Source organism: Pleurodeles waltl, chromosome 4_1 (assembly GCF_031143425.1).
Source record: "Pleurodeles waltl isolate 20211129_DDA chromosome 4_1, aPleWal1.hap1.20221129, whole genome shotgun sequence".
Lineage (NCBI taxonomy): Eukaryota > Metazoa > Chordata > Amphibia > Caudata > Salamandridae > Pleurodeles > Pleurodeles waltl.
The window spans coordinates 528,906,361-528,926,376 of NC_090442.1; the positions used below are offsets into that span (position 1 = coordinate 528,906,361).

The following is a 20,016-nucleotide window of genomic DNA, read 5'->3' on the forward strand; positions in this document are numbered from 1 at the left end:
CTGATCATTCAAGCAGAAATACAGCACTGAGGTACATATGGAGCTAGTAGTGCTCCTTAGTGCGGCAAGGTACATATCACAATCAATGCCATCAAATATTCATTCAGGTCTCAGACAGCCTGTAATGCATATTCCCAATGAGCGTCAGACATTGATGGGCAGGGGAGATGGAGGGATTTAAACTGAGCAAAGTAGTGCAAGAGGTCTTTTATGAAGTTCGAGCAGAGTGGACACAGCTATTAGGTTGACTGTAGTGGAATATCAGTGGCAAGTGAAAAAAATATGAATCTTAAAGTAGGATTGGAATATTTATGGATGGGCTTGTGACCTACAAAGATAGCACAAGAACTGAGTTAGAATGATGTACATGCACAGTGAGTGAGCTGACCGATGTCTTTAGGGTGGATGGCAGTGGATGCAGGAAGGGCAACAAGTAGCTCGAAAAGTGTTGAAGTTCATGACTTCCAAGCAGTATGCAGAGCAGTTGCAGAGGCCAATGAACAGGCTGTTGAAGCAGCCTCCATGAATCAGCACAAAATATTAAGCGCGGTCTTAGCAGAATTGAAGATATAAGGTTGTATTTCGCAGGTCTCTTTTGAGTGACAGATGGCATATGTGGTGTTCAAGGTGATAAAGTTGAAACATCTTTTGGTTTCACAATGAACACCAAGGCTGCTGAAAACCTAACAGGAAACTAATGAATGAGAGTGTTGTTTTTGATAAATGTCCACATGAAAAAAAATTATTCGTCTTGTGGTTGATGAGGGTAAATGTGCTTTTGCCTGTCAATCTCAAACCACAAAAATATTTCTCATTGTATTTTACAAAACATATACAGTATATGTTTCTTAAACAGAGACTAATTCCTGGAGTTTAGACACGGATGGCAGTTATATAAACTGGGGTCAGGAAAATGCCCAACTCTAGCAGTTCGAAGAAAAATCTATTCCACATTTTGTGCCTGTGCCTCCGTCTTCCTAATAGAAAATGCTTGTTGCAAAGCCCTTACTTTCATTGTGCCAGGGTGTGCAGCACTAACTCAGTAGTTGAGGTATGTCTGAACAACCCATGCCCCCAATTAACAGGCGTAGTCAAATATTCAGTTTGTGAAATCCATTTATTGATGGCACACGCATTTTCAATTGTCCAATGGCTGAAAATGATAAATGTGTAATCCTAGTTTATTTGTCTTAATTCATTACAGCTTGTTTGGTCTAAATACAATCAAATGAATTAGTACACTTTAGCAAATCGTATTTTAAGTGAGGAACTAGGCATTTTTTTCAGACTCTGTGTGCAAAGATATGCCACTGAACAAAGTACTGGAATAGCAGATTTGTAATGGTTTTAATTAATCATACAATACACAAAATGTTCTATTCTATTCTTCCAGACAGTAGTATGCAGCAGCTTCAGCGGGTTCAAAACAGTGAGGTTTGTTGTGTAAGTCTGACCCCATACTTGAAGGCCGATTTTTACTCAATTGGTTCTCTAGTCTGCAGTGAATGAAATAGAAGACCTTAGGTCCGGCTCAACAAGCTTATAGTTTCATTCTGGATGACCACAAGCCTTTCGCCTGAAACTCAACAGATGTCCCATCTTGCTTCCCTCTTTCTGATGTTACTTTCCTATATTCTAACTCCATGGGAGATGAGCATTCTCTGTCCTGAACTCAACTGGCGAGTATGTCAGTTTTCCCAAGGCTCTGAAGTGACATTTTGTTAATGGGTCCACATTTTGGCATCTATTATTTTATTACTGCTGTTTTCCTAACACCAAGAGGCCCCAGGGGCAAATGTTGTGTTTACAAATACCCACGCTCATTCACTCACTCAGGATTAAGGTACGTGACCAGACCGTAATTCTTGATCAAAATGGAAGTTTTTCACACACACCTAAATTAAGCTGATTGGGGAGGGATGGAAGAAGAAGATCTGAGTGTTACCAGTAAGACTGCGGTGCCGGAAGCTGAACTGCCAGATGAAGAGATGATGAATGTTAGGAGAAGGGGACAAGGACACAGTATTGGGAACATTTCTAGCACTGAATTGGGTATTCAGCATCAGGACAATAGTAAAATTGATTTGCAACATACATGTCTTTGAGCATGTAATGTCAGTAATGATCAAAACTGACACATTTATGACTAGTAAGCGTGTTCAATTAAAGGTTTTAAGATAAGTCTGAGGTTTGCATCTCTGCTGAGTTCCTTCATGAACACCTAGCTTTAGGGATTACTCAGATTGTTGCCTTTGATTCTGTCAGCTTAAATCAAATAGCTTTTAAGTCAGATTGCATAAAATCACTAAGCAAATGGCTTTTTGTTTAGGAATGAGAATATTACTTTTTGAGAAAAAGCAAGTAGATGGTAGACAGTTGGAACTTTTTGAATAACAGAAACAGATATGTGAAGGGGAAACAGTTTTCAAAAACGTATGATGGTGCAGAGCGTTTTATGAGTCAAATAGTATTGGTAGTTGTGTGTGTGTGGCCAGGGCAAATGGAAGTCTGGAAGAGAGTAGGTATGAGTAGATTATCCTAGGGGGTAGTGGTGGAGAGAAGAAGTTTGTATGTAGTGAGTAGGTCAGGGAAGTGTGTCTTTCATCTTTTGAGGTATGCTCAATTCTAGAATGGCGGTGATGTTTCAAGTTTTTAAATAAATCTTTGTAACTGTAATGGATGTGGAGATGGTAGAATATATTGAAGGTTGTATCCATGGAATTTTAGATTCTGATTATTAGGATGTTTGGGTACAGATAAAATAACATTGAAGAGATGGAGCACAATTTGGTTGGTGCAATCCAGTAAAGGAAAGAGGACTTTTGATGACTATTTCTCTTTAAAGAGAGAGAATGAGGCTATGGGTTTTGGGGAACTGATGGTCATGTATGTGACAGGAGGAGCTCTTTACGAAAAGGTGTAAAGTAGTGTGTAGGAACTACGGGCCAGATTTACAAGGGCCTAGCGCCTCCTTGCGCCACATTAGCATATTTTTTTACTCTAATGTGGCACAACAAGGCAACAATTGAAGCACCATACAAAGTGGCACAATGTATGCACTGCGCCACTTTGCAACCCATTGCGCCACATTATGCCTGGGACAGGCATAATGGATGCAAGGGTGGCGTCCCAGCATTAGGAGGCCCACAAAAATGGCACGATGAAATCTACGAGCAGGCATTAAAAGGATGCGCCCATTGAAATCAATGGGCCTCCTTGCACTTTGCTCCACTAGCATCAACATTTTTGATGCTAGTGGAGAAAAGCGCTATAATAGAGGACATTTTTTTTACGCTATTGACCTAACGTGTGCCATGGTGTGCTGTATTGTAAATATGGCGAACCCATGGTGTCTTTTGGTGGCGGTGGTGGGGGGGGGCGCTGCACCAGATTCTTGTAAATTTGGGCCTACCTATCTAATTAGAAGGGTGCCAGTAATTTCAGATTCAGAGTAATGAATTTGAATATGGAGATTGGAATTGCCAAAGTAAGGACTAGGAAATCAACTGTTGTCCGGTACTTGGATGAACATTCACACACATTGCACATAGGTGCAGCAGAAAGAATACCATGTGCAAAAGATACTGTCATCTAAATTGGCCAATGATGCATTTAGCCCATTGTCTAATAACTTATTTCTTATCTTCTATCCCTGAGATCTGAATTCTAATCCCAGTGTTGATGCTTCAGCATAAAGCATGTGAGGCTGGCAAATCAATAATACCTTGTGTTTTAAGTTGTAAATATATGGTTGGTCGTGTAAGAATGTGTAGTATGTAATTGAATGAGATGCAAAATATAACTGTGCTCACCAGTACTGTCAGGTTCTGCTCCAGTTACATATTTTCACCCACCACCTCACTCTCATATGGGAATCTAAGTAATCCTATTCACAGGAAACTCCCACCCTCACATACACACATATACAAATGCAATACTTCAAAATGCACATCACTTTGTGTTTCAGCCATCTCTACTGCAATAAACAAGTTTCTTTTATAGCACTGTACTTCACCTTGGAGCAAGGTTTGCACCGTTCCAAACCCCCAAAATAAACTAAAACAATTATAAACAAAATTATGTCACACTGATGGATCCTAAATAGGGTAAAACCTGCATTTGCTATTTTAACCTATTTCAGAAGTACATATTTTTGTATGGTGTCGTTGTTATGAAGATACTCCCATTGTTTAATGACAAATGTTTTGAGTTTTACTATAAGTTGATGGAATTCAAACTTTACCCTTGAAGTCAGGAAAATTTACCTCTTTGGCAAAGGTGAAAGAAGGCAGAGGTAAATTCAACTAAATCATTTGGTGCATAGCTAAATTCGCACATTAGATGATTTCCTGCAGATAGTTGTCCACCAAGGAATATCAGCAATTCTCGCATCAAGGAATCATTAAGTGCTGCGTGGTCGATAAATTTCCTGAGTCTTTAAAGATTTTATATGAAATTGTATTGCTTTTTATACTTAATAATAACTGAGTATTTGAATTTCATATTATATATTTGCTTATATATTATACATTCTCTGAAATTACAACTTTAATTTTAGATTTAGTTTTTCTCTCTTTTCCTTCCCTCTCTTCCCAATGTAATGCATTGTATCTATGTTTTCCCTATTCAGTATTATTCATCCTTGTATATATAACAACAGTTGTAATGTACTTCATTCTTCTTTTCAATATTTATTGTCTTATAACATATTATCAGTAAAATTAAACTAAAAAAAAATGATTGTGAGTTGCTCACTGTATCTCAGGGATACCCATTGACCTGAAGCGTCATTGGGTAAACAACTACTGTTCAGCAGACGTGCATTGGTGAGAAATTTCAGTGCATGACAGATGAGTGGCAGCACTTTTCAGCTGACAGCGTGGGTGTGTCCTACCTTATATTTGTTTTATTAATTTATTTTATAAGGGGACAAGTAAGGGTAAGCAACCATTTACCCTCATGAGGTCAAATGAACCTTTTGACTCAGCTAGGTGTGAGTGTTTGGCTCTGAACAAAACAAAGCCAACAATAAACAAAACCAAACAATACCATCTTTAATCAACATTAGAGTCAGTAATTTAAACACACCATGACCTATTTGCCCATGAATCACCACACCAGTTTAGTAAAGTTCAAACATTTACTGCCTTTTAGATTAACAATGCTAAGATCACGTAACTCAAGCACAAAACCAAACTATAAAGATACATGAATAACACAGGTTGACCAAATCTTCTAAAGAATCTCAGCTTTGACAGAATATGAATCAATAGGCACTCAAGAATCACCATACAGAATAACAGCAATACCAGATGCACAGTTGAGAGTCAATAGATTGAGTTAACACAGATGTATTATTCACAATCAGTTATTTTGCGCAGCCAAATTCAGAATGTGACATTCTAACTACTACCCTACTTAGATTAAGCATGTTGGACTTCATGCGAAAAGAAAAAAAGACATATAGTACCACTGGTTTAGACTATAAGGTGGTTTTGGACAGAACAAATGAAAACTAAAGCATGTTTCTTCATTTTGCAATTTGTGTGTTCTTTTTTTCCTCATTGGCTCAGCTCCTTTCATTGCCATCCCCAGTTTCCCATTGCAGAAATAAAATGTTTCAAACTTCATAAAACTACTGCAAGTCATTGTTTTCTGTGGAACACTATTTAGCAGGATCTAAACAAAATGTTATAAAAGTTACAACACAAGAACATTTCTCTCAGACATTAGATCATCACAGAGGATGTTTCAGAAAGAACAGAAAACTTTCCACTGCCATCCGCATTTTCTAAGCATCACATTTATTTAATTCTGAATTAGCTAACATAGGCCTGTTTAAAACGACGTAAAATGTGCAATGTACAACATTTCATAAAACTCAAACTATTTATTTTCTGAACATGTAATTTTTTTTTTTTATTACTCTCAATTAGGAAAACATAAAACACATTTAATTAGACAGTGATTTGTTTTCATATTCGAAATATCTGTTTGTAAAATCCGATATTACAAATGATGCAAATAATTACGATCAATAATGGTCTTAGAATTTTTCCCACAATCCCTTTATCAAGATTACCAAGCCAATTTCTCACATTTGTCACACATTTTCCCATAACCATGGCTCTTTCAGATCTTTTAAGTCTCAATTTGAATCTGTCTAGTTCTTAATACAATTTTGAATTCCTTTACTATTGTCACGAATGTGTGCACAGAAATGTTTTGATTTCAGCATCCAACAGAATCCACCTTCTTTTGCTAAAATGATGTCTAACGCAAGACGGTTCTGAAGAATAATTGAATGGATCGCCGCCATTTCAGTATCCATTAAAATTGCAGCTTCAGAAAAATCAGTTAGCATGTTATCCACAATAGTAGACAACTTTCTAATTTTCAGAGCATTGACAACAACTCCTACAGAAGGAACAATTGCTCCAAATATATCTCCAATTATTCCAGAATATGTTTCTCTTTTTGGTCTTGGTCTATGCAATTCATTAAAATTATATGTGTCATCTATTGTTAGAAATGGGGTCACTTGTTGGCAGAGGTATACGCCCAAGTCCAAGTAGGGACCACAATCCTAGTCAGGGTAAGTTGCACACAATCCAAATTATCCTGTGCCCACCCTCTGGTAGCTTGACACTGAGCAGTCAGGCTTAACTTAGAAGGTAATGTGTAAAGTATTTGTGCAATAAATCATACAGTAACACAGTGAAAACACCACAAAAATACACCACACAGTTTTAGAAAAATATATGATATTTATCTGGTTAAATTAAGGTCAAAACGATAATGATTTAATAAGCACAAATTGAGATATCACTTTTGCAAGATTAAAAAGAGTCATAAATCTTAGAAATCAACAGTTTCTCTTGTTTGCACAAAGTACCAAGCTTGTGTCAAAAATAACATAAACAGAGACCACAGAGGAGATGCGTGGAAAAATAGAGTGTGTGTGGGATTTTCTGGTGCAGCACAGAAGATGCGTTATTTCTTTCCAAGCTGCAAGGGGCTTTGCTTCGATTTCTGGCACGCAGCCTTGGTTCCTCACTGCGAATGCGGGGATCTTTTTTACGCCCAGGGAAGATGTGGGGAAAATCCTGGGTGTGTGCGAATAAATCACAGGCGTTGTGTCGATCCGGTAGGCCTTGGTCACATTTTCTGTTGCACGGAAGGCACTGCGCCAATACTTCACTCAGGAAGTCGGGCTGTGTCATTGCGGTTCGGATATGGGTCGATCTGGTAGGGCTGTGCATCGAATTTCCGGTCGCAAGGCAGGCGTTGCATCGATTCTTCACTCGGGAAGTCGGGCTGCATCGTTCCGGCTCTGCTGTGTGGCAATTTCTCAGTCGCAAAATGGCTGTGCGTCGTTTCTGGCAGGCTGATTGTTGATTTTTTTTTTGGTGCACAAGGAATTTCCTGAAGAGATTATGGCCCTCATTACAACCCTGGCGGTCAAAGACCGCCAGGGCTGTTTCGTTGGAAGCACCGCCAACAGGCTGGCGGTGCTTCCCTTGGAATTACGACCGCGGCAGAAGCTCCGCAGTCGCACCGCCGGGACCGGCGTTTTCCCGCCACATTGGTCCTGGGGTCGTAATCCCCCATGGCAGCGCTGCCCAGGGGATTACGAGTCCCCCTCCCGCCAGACTTTTCATGGCGGTATGGCAACTGCACCCATCGCACCACCGCAACACCGCCGGCTCCATTTGGCCCCATGTTGTGGCCGACATCCACGCTGGGCCGGCGGGCGGAAACTAGGTTTCCGCCCGCCGGCCCAGCGGGGATCTCGAAATGGCCACCACAGGAGATACGCCGCCCGCCAATGTTGTAATGAGGGCCTAAGTCTTTTTGGCCCTGAGCCTTCTGAAAAGAGGAGGCAAGCTCAATCTAAGCCCTTGGAGAGCACTTCTCAGCAAAGTCAGAGGGCAGCAGGGCAGCCCAGCAACAGCAGGGCATCATTCCTGTTCAGCAAAGCAGTCCAGATGACTCCTTTGGGCAGCCAGTCAGTCCCTCTTGACAGGTTGCAGGTTCAGCTCAAAAAGTGTCTGTGTTGGTGGGGTCAGGGACCCAGTTTATATACCCAAAAATGCCTTTGAAGTGGGGGAGACTTGAAAGAGTGGTTTTGAAGTGCACAAGGTCCTCTTTCAGTACAGGTCTGTCTGCCAGGGTCCTAGTAGGTGGTTTGCCAGTCCATTGTGTGAGGGCAGTCCACTAGCCTTTGAAATGTGTCAGGCCTTCCACCCTTCCAGCCTAGGAAGACCCATTCAGTCTGCAAATGAGTACAGGTGTGACTGAGTATCCTGTGTTTGTGGTTGTCTGGGTGAAATGCACAAGGAAGCTGTCAACCAGCCCAGCCCAGACATTGATTGGAGACAGGCTCTAAGGCATAGATGGATTTCAAGTGCAGAGACATGCTCACTTTCTAAAAGTGGCATTTCTAAAATAGTAATATAAAATCCAACCTCACCAATAAGCAGGATTTTCTATTACCATTCTGGCCATACTAAATATGACCTGGTTACCCCTTTCTGATCAGAATCTACCTCTCAAACAGTATATGAGGGTAGCTCTAATGCCATCCTGTGAAAGGAGCAGGCCTCACAACAGTGGAAAAGGAATTTAGGAGTTTTCTACTACCAGGACATAGAAAACACATATGAACATGTTCTGCCTTTTACCTACATAGCACCCTGCCCTATGGGTTACCTAGTGCCTAGCTTAGGGGTGACTTATATGTAGAAGAAGGGGAGTTTAAGGCTTGGGTAGTACTTTTTAATGCCAAGTTGAAGTGACAGTGGAACTGCACACACAGGCCTTTCAACAGCAGGGCTGAGACAAGGTTAAGGGGCTACTTATGTGGGTGGCACAACCAGTGCTGCAGACCCACCAGTAGCATTCAATTAACAGGCCCTGGGCACATGTAGTGCACTTTACTAGTGACTTACAAGTAACTCAAATATGCCAATTGGGTATGAGCCAATGTTACCATGCTTTTAGGGAAAGAGTACATGCACTTTAGCACTGGTTAGCAGTGGCAAAGTGTCCAGAGTCCTAAAGCCAGCAAAAATGAGGTCAGAAAAAGATGAGGAGGAAGGCAAAAAAGTTTGGGGTGACTCTGCAGAGAGCCCATTCTCACCATCTATGTTGTCAATTTGGTACATTTTTGGGAACACAACTCCCAAATAGCAAGTCCCATACCATCTCCTTAGGAGACGATGATAAGCATTCTTTCCACAGATGTAATAAACTCCTGGAATAACAGGGTCCTGGCTATTAAGCATAAAGTCCCATGTATTCTTGAAAAGAAATACATGTCTGGATTCACTCTTTCCAACAAAATTAGTGTCAAATCTATATTGCGGTCTATAAATGCAAAGCTTTCCTACATGTTGCACATCTAAAGCTAACTTCCCTTGGGTTCTAGTTTCACTAAAAGTATAATCATTTTTATATGTCCTTTTCACCAATCCCTTGTCTATTTTCTCTTTCAAAGCTTTGCTCCTGTCGTCAGTTTGATCTAAAAAAGACTTTTCTACTGGTGAAAGCAAGCATGTAAGGTTGTTTCAATGTGCTTAGGCAGTCCCTAATATTAGCGTAGGCTCAAAGAAACCTTCCACAATGTCAATGTTTTTTTCTTTGGCAATGTTACTCAAATGCTGATTAATCAGAACAAAAGAAAACACTACGTCTCAGTTAGAGTTGAAATACTGAATGTATTCCTGGTTATAATGCCTTGTTATTAGAAGACTACAACCAATTCCATATGTTAGTGGCAAGCTACAGTATTCTACTCCTTCTTGCACTGATGAGAGAATTTGCGCACAAACATAACACTCTCTCACATTCATTGTCTCAACCTATTCATACAACAAGCAAAAGAAAACATTTTTTTTTAAACTGTTTTTATTGAATTTTGAAACATATTTCAGTACAATAGTAGTATTGAGCATGGACCAACCAGAGGCCAAACGCATCCAGTAGACAGGTGAAGCCCCAAGCCCCCCTCCCCCTCTGCCCACCACAGAACATATGAAACCAATCACAATGTGTATGCTATGAAAGATGGATAAATATCCACAGTTGGTCGTCACCAATTCAAGAGGCTCATTGTGAGACGTCCCCACTCTCATTCTCTGAGTTGTCTACAGAGCTCCCGCCCTCCACACCCAAGAACCGGTCCAGTAATGTGCCCCAAACCTCCAGGTGCATGAGTGCCTTGTCATCTCTATGTGTGTAGCGCATATGTTGCTCCACAGCCACACCCCACTCCATGAGGTCCTGTATCCAATCAGGGAGCACTGGACTCCGAGTACTCATCCATCCAATCGCTACTCTGCGCCTAGCCAGTACCAACGCTAGCTGGGCTAACTTATATGGAATATTCCGACCCCACGGCTTCTAAACACCCAATAGACAGGCCATTGGACTCACCTCTATCCCCAAACCTGTCACTTCCACTACTTTCACCACTACTTGGTGCCAAAAATTGTTCACCATCCTACAAGTCCAAGACAGATGCAAGAAGGAAGCATCAGGCACACCACATCTTAAACATCCTGCTTTACGCCCCAGGTCAATCTTATTTAAATGACTGGGGGTAAGGTACATCCTATGTACAAAGTTAAAGTGCAGCAACTTGAATCTATTATTACAAGACACCCTACGCACCATGGACATAGCTAGATCCCAATCAGAATCCGACATGGGTGCGCCCAGGTCTCTCGCCCAGGCCCTGCGACTCACTCCTACTATGTTCAGTTGGTTCTCCCGGAGTGCTTTATAAAACCGGGCAATCAAGTGCAACTCATCACCCCAGTTAATCAGACCGTGCAGAATCGAGGAAGGAACAGGAGCCACTGGGAAACCACTCCAGATCTCACGTGCCAGACTATCGAGCTTAGTGTACTGGAGGAATTGACCAGTTCCCACACCGAACAAGTCCCTGGCCTCAGTAAATAAATGAACTCCCCATTGGGGTAAAGATCTCCTACCACTTTGCACCTTCACAGTCTCCAGGCCTCCACAGATATGAACTGTTCCATTTCCCGGAAGAGCGGAAGATCCCATATTCTCAGTTCCCGGTTGAAGGGGGCCTGTCGAAGCACACGTGTAACTGCTTGCTCCCAGATCCCTGCAGTGAACCTCCCCAAATGGGGAACAACAGTAATAGACCTGCCCCCGCTATCAAAAGATACACCAGCGCCTGCCTGTCGAATACACCAGTTAACAGTCTCTTCTCCCAATTATCGGTATCTGTCATCCATTTAGCCTCGAATTGAAGATGCGCTGCATAATAATAATGCCTGATATTGGGAATCGCCAGTCCACCTCCCTCAAGGTCACACTGCAGAACCGACAAAGCCACTCTACTACGTCGCCCAGCCCACACCAAAGAAATTAAGAGGCTATCCAACTTACGGAAAAATCGAGCAGTCAATGGATACATGGAGTTCTGAACCAAATAAAGGCACTGCCGCAGAAAGACCATCTTGGCTACCCCAGCCCTACCCACGACAGATAAAGGTAATTTATTCTAGAAAGAGACCGAGTGCTCCAACCCAGTAATCACCCGCTCACCATTATGGGGGTCATTACGACCTCAGCTGTCTTTTCGCAAGACTGCCGAGGTACCGCCGTGCTGAAGACCGCCAGTGGTGGCGGCTTCCGCGCCGCGTATTATGACCGCTGGCAGCCCGCCGTCCTTTTTTGTATGGAAAGCCGCCAGCAGCCATACTGGCGGACGGCGGGAAAGTGGAGGTTGCTCAACCTCCACCACCACGTCAACAGAACGCAGCCCACTGTATCACACCCCATGATCCGGTGTGGCGGTGTTCTGGTGATGGTGTGCTGGTGGCAGTGCTGCCCCCATGGATCCAGTCCCCTCCCAGAGGATCAACGGACAAGGTAAGTTGATCATCCATCAGGGAAGGGGGTGAGGGGGTGTTGTGTGTTGTGTGCGTGCATGGGGGTGTGCGTGTGAGAGTGTAGAGGGAGTGAGTGAGTGTATGCGTGCGGGGGGGTGTTGTGTGTATGGTCAGACGGTGTGCATGTCTGTCTGTATGTGTGTGGGTATGTGTTGTCGGGGTGTGTGTGTGTGTGTGTAGGGGTGTGTATATGTGCATGTTCGGGGTTGGGTGGGGAGGGGGGTTGTGCCACTTTTGGGGGATAATAGGGGGGTGGAGGGTGTGGGGGGAGGATTCCTGGAGGAAGGAATTCCCCAGCACTGATAGTGCCTAGGTTCCCAACCACCCAAGATCCATGGCGGTATGCAATCTCCAGCCCAGCGGTCTTCACCACCATGGCGGTCGGAATGGTAAAGTGGCGGATGACTGCAGCAGTAATTATTTTTTTTTTCGGCTGGCTTGTTTGTGGTCTTACTGCCGCTTTACCACCTACCGCCAGGGTTGTAATGACCCCCTATGTGTATTGTGTGCAGCCATAGTGTGCGTAACCCAAAAGTAACGGAAACTCTCAACTTCCCACCTCAGAGAAGCCTCTGGCAATTCAGCCCAAGGTATACTGCGGAGGGACCCCGGGGGGACAGGAGCATTTTTTTCTGGTTAACCCTGAGGCCAGAAACCACCCCAAATGCCCCTATCCTCTGTAACAACAGCTGAACCGAGACGCTATACATCAGGGCGTCATCAGCATACAGAGACACCACATGGGTGACCTGCCCCACCCTGATCCCCCATGGGGCCAAACCCTCCTGAAGCCATATCGCCAACGGCTCCACAGCAAGAGCAAAAAGGAGAGGTGAAAGCGGACATCACTGCCTTGTGCCCCTACCAATCTCCCAGGCATCAGAAAGTTCCCCCCACCCGAACCCGCGCAGTAGGAGCAGTGTATAATAGCCGCACCCAGGCACAGAAACCGGGACCAAAGCCCATACCACGCAACACCTCCAGTAGATACTCCCACTCAACCGTGCCAAAAGCCTTCTCAATATCCAAGGAGACCAGCGCCAATTCAGTTTTTTCCCCCTCAGTCTCATGCAGCACATGTGCCAGACGGCACAGATTGTAAGTTGTGCTGCGACCAGGGATAAACACACACTGATCCTCGTGTACCAGTCCCTGAATCACCCCACGAATTCGAGAGGCCAGGATTTTACAAAGTATCTTGATATCACTATTTAACATAGTGAGCGGACGATATGATGAAGGATCACTGCCCCCCCCCGGCTTAAGCAACAAACAGACTATGTCCTGACGCATTGATTCTAGCTACCTTCCACACTCGCGGGCTTCCTCAAATACTTCCAGAAGCTTCTCACGCAAAGTCAAAGAAAACATCTGGTACATTTCAACAGGAAACCCGTCACCACCCGGGGACCTAGCCTTAGACATCACCCCCATCGCTTTGCTCACTTCCTCAATAGTAATCACCACATCCAGAGCCTCTCTGCTCTCCGCACTCAACTTTGGGAGGCTCATCCGCTTAAAAAAAAAAAACACTCCCTCTCCCAGAGGAACCGGACCAGCCCTCGAGACCAACCGCGGATACTCCCTCAGGACCCTCAAAATATCTGCACGTTTTGTAACTATCGCACCCTTCTCATTTTGAATATTCAGTATAGGAGGAGAATCCACTTCTGTTCTCAGAATCCACGCCAGAAGTTTACCAGCCTTATCCCCTTCCCGGTGTAGACGCTGCCTATAGGCTCTGAGGGTGACCTGACTCAAAGTATTCCAACACTCGTTAACTTCCTTATATAATCTAAGTTCCTCCATTTCAGCTGCTCTTGTTGCAGGGAGGGTATGCTGCAGTGCCCCTAGTCTGACATCCAGCCCAGTGAGCTCACACTCCATGCGCCTGTGCACTCCACACGCTGTACCTATGCAGACCCCCCGCACCACCGCCTTCATGGCCTCCCACTCCAGACCCCTAAAATCCATTGTATTCCAATTCAAGTTCATGTAACCAGTAATGGCCTCCCCCACACCGTCCCTGCACCCCACATCAGCAAGAAATTCTGCCGGTAAACGCCAACTACGCACAGCACTAACATCATCCGCCACCCATTGTAGGAGCATCAGAACAGGAGCAGGATCAGACAAAGACCGACTTAAATGTGAGACCTCCAAGACCTGAGAGCCTTGTAGACCAGCTAACAGAAACCTATCTAATCGGGCATGCGTATTGTGGGTTCTTGAGTGACAGGTAAACTCTTTACCCCCTGGATGCAACTCTCTCCAACCATCCCGCAGCCCCAACTGACTCATCACATCAGTAAGTGACCTCACCATCTGGGGCTTGGTCCCTTGCTTCGGCGGAAGGTGATCCAACTCCCCGTCCAATATACAGTTGTAATCCCCAGCCCAGATAATAGGCTTATCCACACTCACCCCAAGGATCTCCGGGATGTTGGTGTAAAAAGAGGGGTCATCCACATTGGGTGCATACATGTTAAGAATAGTGATGGGAGAGCCATCCAGCATACCCTCAATTAGACTATACCTCCCCTCCACATCAGCCACACTATACGTGTGGGTAAAAGGAACACCTGGAGCCACCCACACTGCCACCCCCTCGCATAAGAGGAAAAGGAGGATGAAAACATTTGACCCCGCCATTTCTTAGAGAGCTTTTGAGCCTCTTCCTCCATCATATGCGTCTCTTGGAGACAGGCAATGTGCACCTTCTGCCTCTTTAAAAAGGAGTGTACCCTGTATCATTTGGTGAATCTGCAATCCCCAGACATTCCAAGACAACATATTAATCTGGAGACCCATACTGGCAATGAATTACCAACTCCCACACTCTCACACCACCCACTGACGGTCAGCCACAAGTGAAAGGGTGAAAAAGGTATCTCATGCCCGTCACTCCATAATATCTGTCTGCACTGTAAACCCAACAGCAAACATTGGCAAATTGTGCCAATTTAACCACATAAACAATAAGCACCCACCCAGGACATTCAGTATAACACGTGAAACAAACCACCATACTGCAGATCCAATCCGTAAATGCTGCCAGGACAACAGCCTAACCCCAACTCCCCCATTAGAACCTACCACAAACGTGGAGCGATCACCCACCACCCCAGCATCCAGATAGCATTGACCCCATGAACCATCATTGCAGCATAGTGTTAACATTGCCCCCCCATAAATTCCGACCATGCTCATATGACGACAGTGCCCCAGCAGAGCCCAGCATACCATCACACAACATCACCGTCTGGAAGCAGTCTTCCCCCAAACAGGACCAAGCCCCCCAAGAGAGGGCACCACAGGCGGAAAGTCAGTCCTGCGCAGAGGCCAGCAAGGAGTCCAAGTCCAGCCTTCCGCCAGAGCCATCCGCCGACCAGGCAGGAATCGCCGCCATTGTCCCATCTTGTTGTATCTCGATCAAGAGGGCAGGGTCCACATCCAACCCATGAGCCACTGTCTCCTCTGACAAATCACCCTCGCGGATCTGCCAGTCAGGGCCATCAGTCCTAGTAGCCCGATGAGCCACTCCACCAGTTCCAGATAGCATGCTCGGTGTTGCCTTATCCCACATTTCCAGCCTTCTCCAAACCTCCTCTGGTTGTTCAAAGAAATGGGACCTGCCTCCAGAGAGCACCTTCAAGTGCCTGGGTATAACAGCATATATCTGACATTCATGGCCCGGAGCTTCGCCTTTATCTCAAGAAAATTCTTCCATGAGTTCTGCACCTTGTTGGTGTAGTCAGGATAAATAGAAATCTTCCCATTCTCGAACACCGCCTTTTCCGAATCACGAGCTGCACGTAGAACACAGTCCCTATCCCTGTAATTTAGGAGACAAGCAATGATGGCCCTCAGGGGCGCACAAGGCTGCGGCGGAGCCACAAGCATCCTATGAGCCCTCTCCACCACAACCATCCTGGAAAGGCCCACCAGCTGCAGTACATCCCTGATCCAATTTTCTACAAACGTTTCGGCAGTGGACTCCTCAGCCCGCTCTGGGAATCTAAGCAGTCTGATATGATGCAGCCGAGAGCAACCTTCAGCATCCTCCAGCCGCGCCTCCAATATGCCCACCTTAGAGTTGGCCTGCGCCATCTGCTTACGTAGAGTCCCTACCTCCGTCTGTAGCTCCACAATAGAGCAATCCGCCACCTTGACCTTGTCCGATACCTTCCTGAGGTCCGCTCGGAGGAGGTTGACCTACACCTCCACAGTTTCTATCTTGCCTTCAAGTGCCACTCTTGAACCCTGAATAGCGGCAATAATCTCAGCTTGCGACAGTTCTTCGGCCGGCATCGTCCCACTCTGACCTTCCTCAGTGTCTCCCAGCCATGCAGCACACTGCGGCAAGGGCCCAACAGTGGTATATTGTTCCACAGTGTTGCCCTGCGACACATCAGTCCGCCTATGTCGCCCCATCCCAGGCCAGCCGTCGCACAAACCGTATCTCCTTCCTTGAGGCCCCGAAAGACAAAGAGATACCCGCAGCTCACAGTGTCCAAGGCCCGACCATCAACTCCGTGGCCTCATAGATCCAACAAACTGCAGCAGCAGGTAGACAGTCCAGAGCAGGTGTGCCATGCACGGCACAGGCACCTCTACAGGCCAGCCACTCTCCAGCCCAACAGACACAGGCAGGAGACCTGAAATCCTCTAGAAACCCAGGATATCCAGGGGGTGGGGGGAACACCCCTCTTCCATTAGCACTCCAATCTGCTTTCCAATGTCTGGGCACCCCCTCCAAGGGACAACCAACAGTGATGTTCTGCCAATCGGGTGTTGTCCCAGACCTGCAGCCACAGCCTCCTCTGTATCACGCAGGCATCTCCAAAGTGCTCCCGCGAGCTGGGCGTCTCCCCTCTGATAATGCGTGCAGGCAACTCCAGGCCTCCAGGGCGTGCCCAGGGCCAGCCGGGCCGACTGGGCTCACCTCTCCTCACTTCCAAGGCACAGAAGCTGGCAAGAGCCACCATCCATTGATCAGGCATACAAAATAATATACCCCAGGGGAGGATCCCCTTACCGGAAGAAACAGGTGGCCGCGGCGACCCAGCACCGCAGTCCGCGCCGTCCCGCGCACTTGGCAGCCAACGCCTGCGTGGACCGGATCCGGCCAAAGTCTACTATTGATGGCTGCCCGCGACCCCCAGGGGTCCAGTAGATGCTGCTGACGGGCTGTACAGTCCAAGGGCACCCCAGGATAATGTCAGGATTCGCCGGGATGGCGGGAGCTCACTAGGAGCACGTCCCGCCGGCCATCTTGCTTGACCACGCCCCCCCCCAGTGAAAGAAAACATTAGAAGAAAGATCTTCTTGTGAGTGGTCTAAATACAAATATTTCTCATCCTTATTAAACTTTTCTAACTTTGAAAGTGTAGTAGTCTCTACAGAACTAATATAACTAGTTTTAGGTGTGTGATGAATACTTATGATCACAATCAACAACAAACACACTAGCACACATACAATTCCCAAAGCAATACACATACACTTGCAACACCTATTAGTCTTCATTCTATTGTGATTGTTATCCATCCTGTAAAGAATAAGAAAGTAGAAGAAAAAGAAAAATATTTAACTATCCAGACAAAAATCAAAAACAAAAATGATTTTCTTTGCAGTTATTTACAGCTTTTAGACTTTTCTCAGAACTGTTGACAAAATTGGTTTAGCTGCTTGTCAAAATCGGTTCCGTTTATCGAATATCGGTTTCAAAGTCTCTTTTAGTATATCATAGTTTATTAATTAACAATTTTTACTTGCACTTGCAGTATGTAACGTTCTTCTTGTTCAGCTGACACTTAAGTTTCAAATTGCAATTCAATAACAAATTCAAGTTCAAAAATATCGATCTGGAAATTCAAGATCAAAACAAAAAGACAAAAATTCCCATTACAACTCATCTGTTGCACAGTATGCCCATTCAGGACCAGGGTATCTTCAACTTGCAACTTTTTTTTTTTTCGATCTTTGATTTGCACTTAATTCTCCTTCACTCAGATCTGCATCTGTGTTTGCTCTTGTTGTTGTGACTGGCTCTTCATTTATTGTCTGCAGTACATCTGGAACTTTTTCATTTGTCTGTAATTCAAACCACTTGTTTCCTTTCACAGTTTTTTTTTACAGCATCATTTGCACAGCTGGACTTAAAGCTCTTCTTGCTTTGGCAGGATCTTAATTTTCACTTGATGCACCTGCACCATTCGTAAATTCAGGAGGAGTCAAATCTGTATGACTTTGATCCAACACAACTCCCTCATCAGCTGCTTCTTCAGGAAACATAATTAGTTTCAACTGATCTTCCCACTCTTCTGCTTCTGGGAGGTCTCCTCTGAGTTAACCCTCCCGCTTTATTTGCTGATGCTTGAGCAACTGCAGGAATCTCTATTTCATCTCTCAGAGGTGTACCTGGATCTTCACTAGTTTGCATAGTCTCTATTTCAGTTTCCAGTCTCTCTTCTTGCTTCTTGAGACTACTCAATAGTTGTTGGGACTCTCAGCAACTCATATTACTCTTCTCGTGGATAGGGCAATTTCTTCATGAGGCTCGCATGAATCCAGTTCTGGATCCCAGCGCACTTCACAGCAGTCGTAGTCACAAGTACGACTTGATACTGACCCTTCCACCTAGGTTCCAGACATGTTTTTCTCATGTGCTTCTTGACCACCACCCAGTCGCCAGCCCGCAGTCTGTGACACTGGTCCTGGGATGGTTGCACATTTATCGCTTCCACCTGATGTGAGAAAGAGCGGACCACATCAGCTAGATTCTTGCAGTAATCCAGCACCATATCATCTGTTATATTCACAAGGGCATTTGCAGGAACAGCTGGCAACCTCATTGCTCCACCCATGATGATTTCATGGGAAGACAGTCCTGTCTTCCTATCAAGTGTGTTTCTCATGCTCATCAAAACCAAAGGCAACGCATCTGGCCATTTCAGATCCGTAGATGTACACTTCTTTGCAAGCCGTGCTTTCAGTGTACCATTCATTTGCTCTACCAATCCAGGTGCTTCAGGTCGATAGCTACAGTGCAACTTCTGCTCAATGTTTAAGGCTGAATATAGTAATTTTGTCACTTCGTTATTGAAGTGGCTTCCTCTATCTGATTCTAAACAGGCTGGAAATCCGAACCTTGGTATCAATTCTCTAAGCAAAAGCTTTGCTACTATGAGACTATCATTTCTACGTGCAGGATAAGCTTCAATCCAGTGACAAAAACTACAAACAATTACCACACGTATCTCAAACCACCACACACAGGGCATCTCAATGAAATCCATGTGCATTCTATTAAATGGACCTCCAATGTATTCTTTTTCCCACGTCATTCTGTTGGCAGGTGATGCATCTGTGAAACATTGCTACAGCAAACAGTCTAAACTTTGAATCAAACCAAATGTTTTTAAAAGTTTGTATCATTGCATCTCTGCCAATATGTGCTTGACCCTGATAATGTCTTCACACAAACAAAGGCGAGAAGGAGCTAATAGGGCTAAGCCTGTCCTCCTTATAGTCTATGTAATATTACAAACTAGAGACCAGCCCAAGGAAAAGCCATATGATGAACAGAGAGAAAAGGAAAATTGTATTTATTAGAAAAACCCTCACCCACCAGGGTTATCCCTTGGCAGGATGCTTCATCAGTGGGTTTCCTCCAGTTCCGCTCCGTGCTACAATCAACAAATTACATAGGAGCACTGTTGTAGTCTCACCAATGTGGATCATAAGAGGGATAGGAGTGGTGGGGTCTTGGGTGAGTTAAAAATACCTGCCTCCAAATGATTTTGATGATTTACTAGACCTCACAGATACGGTATAGTTAAAAAGGGGGCATCAGAAGTGGGGTGTGTTATGTACACTACTTCCTGGGCTACATGTTTCAGAGCCTTATCCCTAGGCTCCTCTTCTGGACTGGAGTTGACTCCCTAGTGTCACTCCTAGTTTGACTACCACTATTTAAGAACATCTGTATTACATGCTATATATTGTGGTATCATGCACCTAACTGAGGTGATAACTATAGATGATACCTATTATTTGCAATGCCTGTCCTTAGTACCTATGG

General features: G+C 44.8%; 1 protein-coding gene across 3 annotated transcripts in view; it reads right to left on the minus strand.

Annotated features, from left to right (window-relative positions):
* The window catches only part of CNTN1 (contactin 1), an 895,734-nt gene that overhangs the window by 103,917 nt on the left and 771,801 nt on the right, over positions 1 to 20,016 (minus strand). The gene's annotated exons all lie outside the window — the stretch shown is intronic.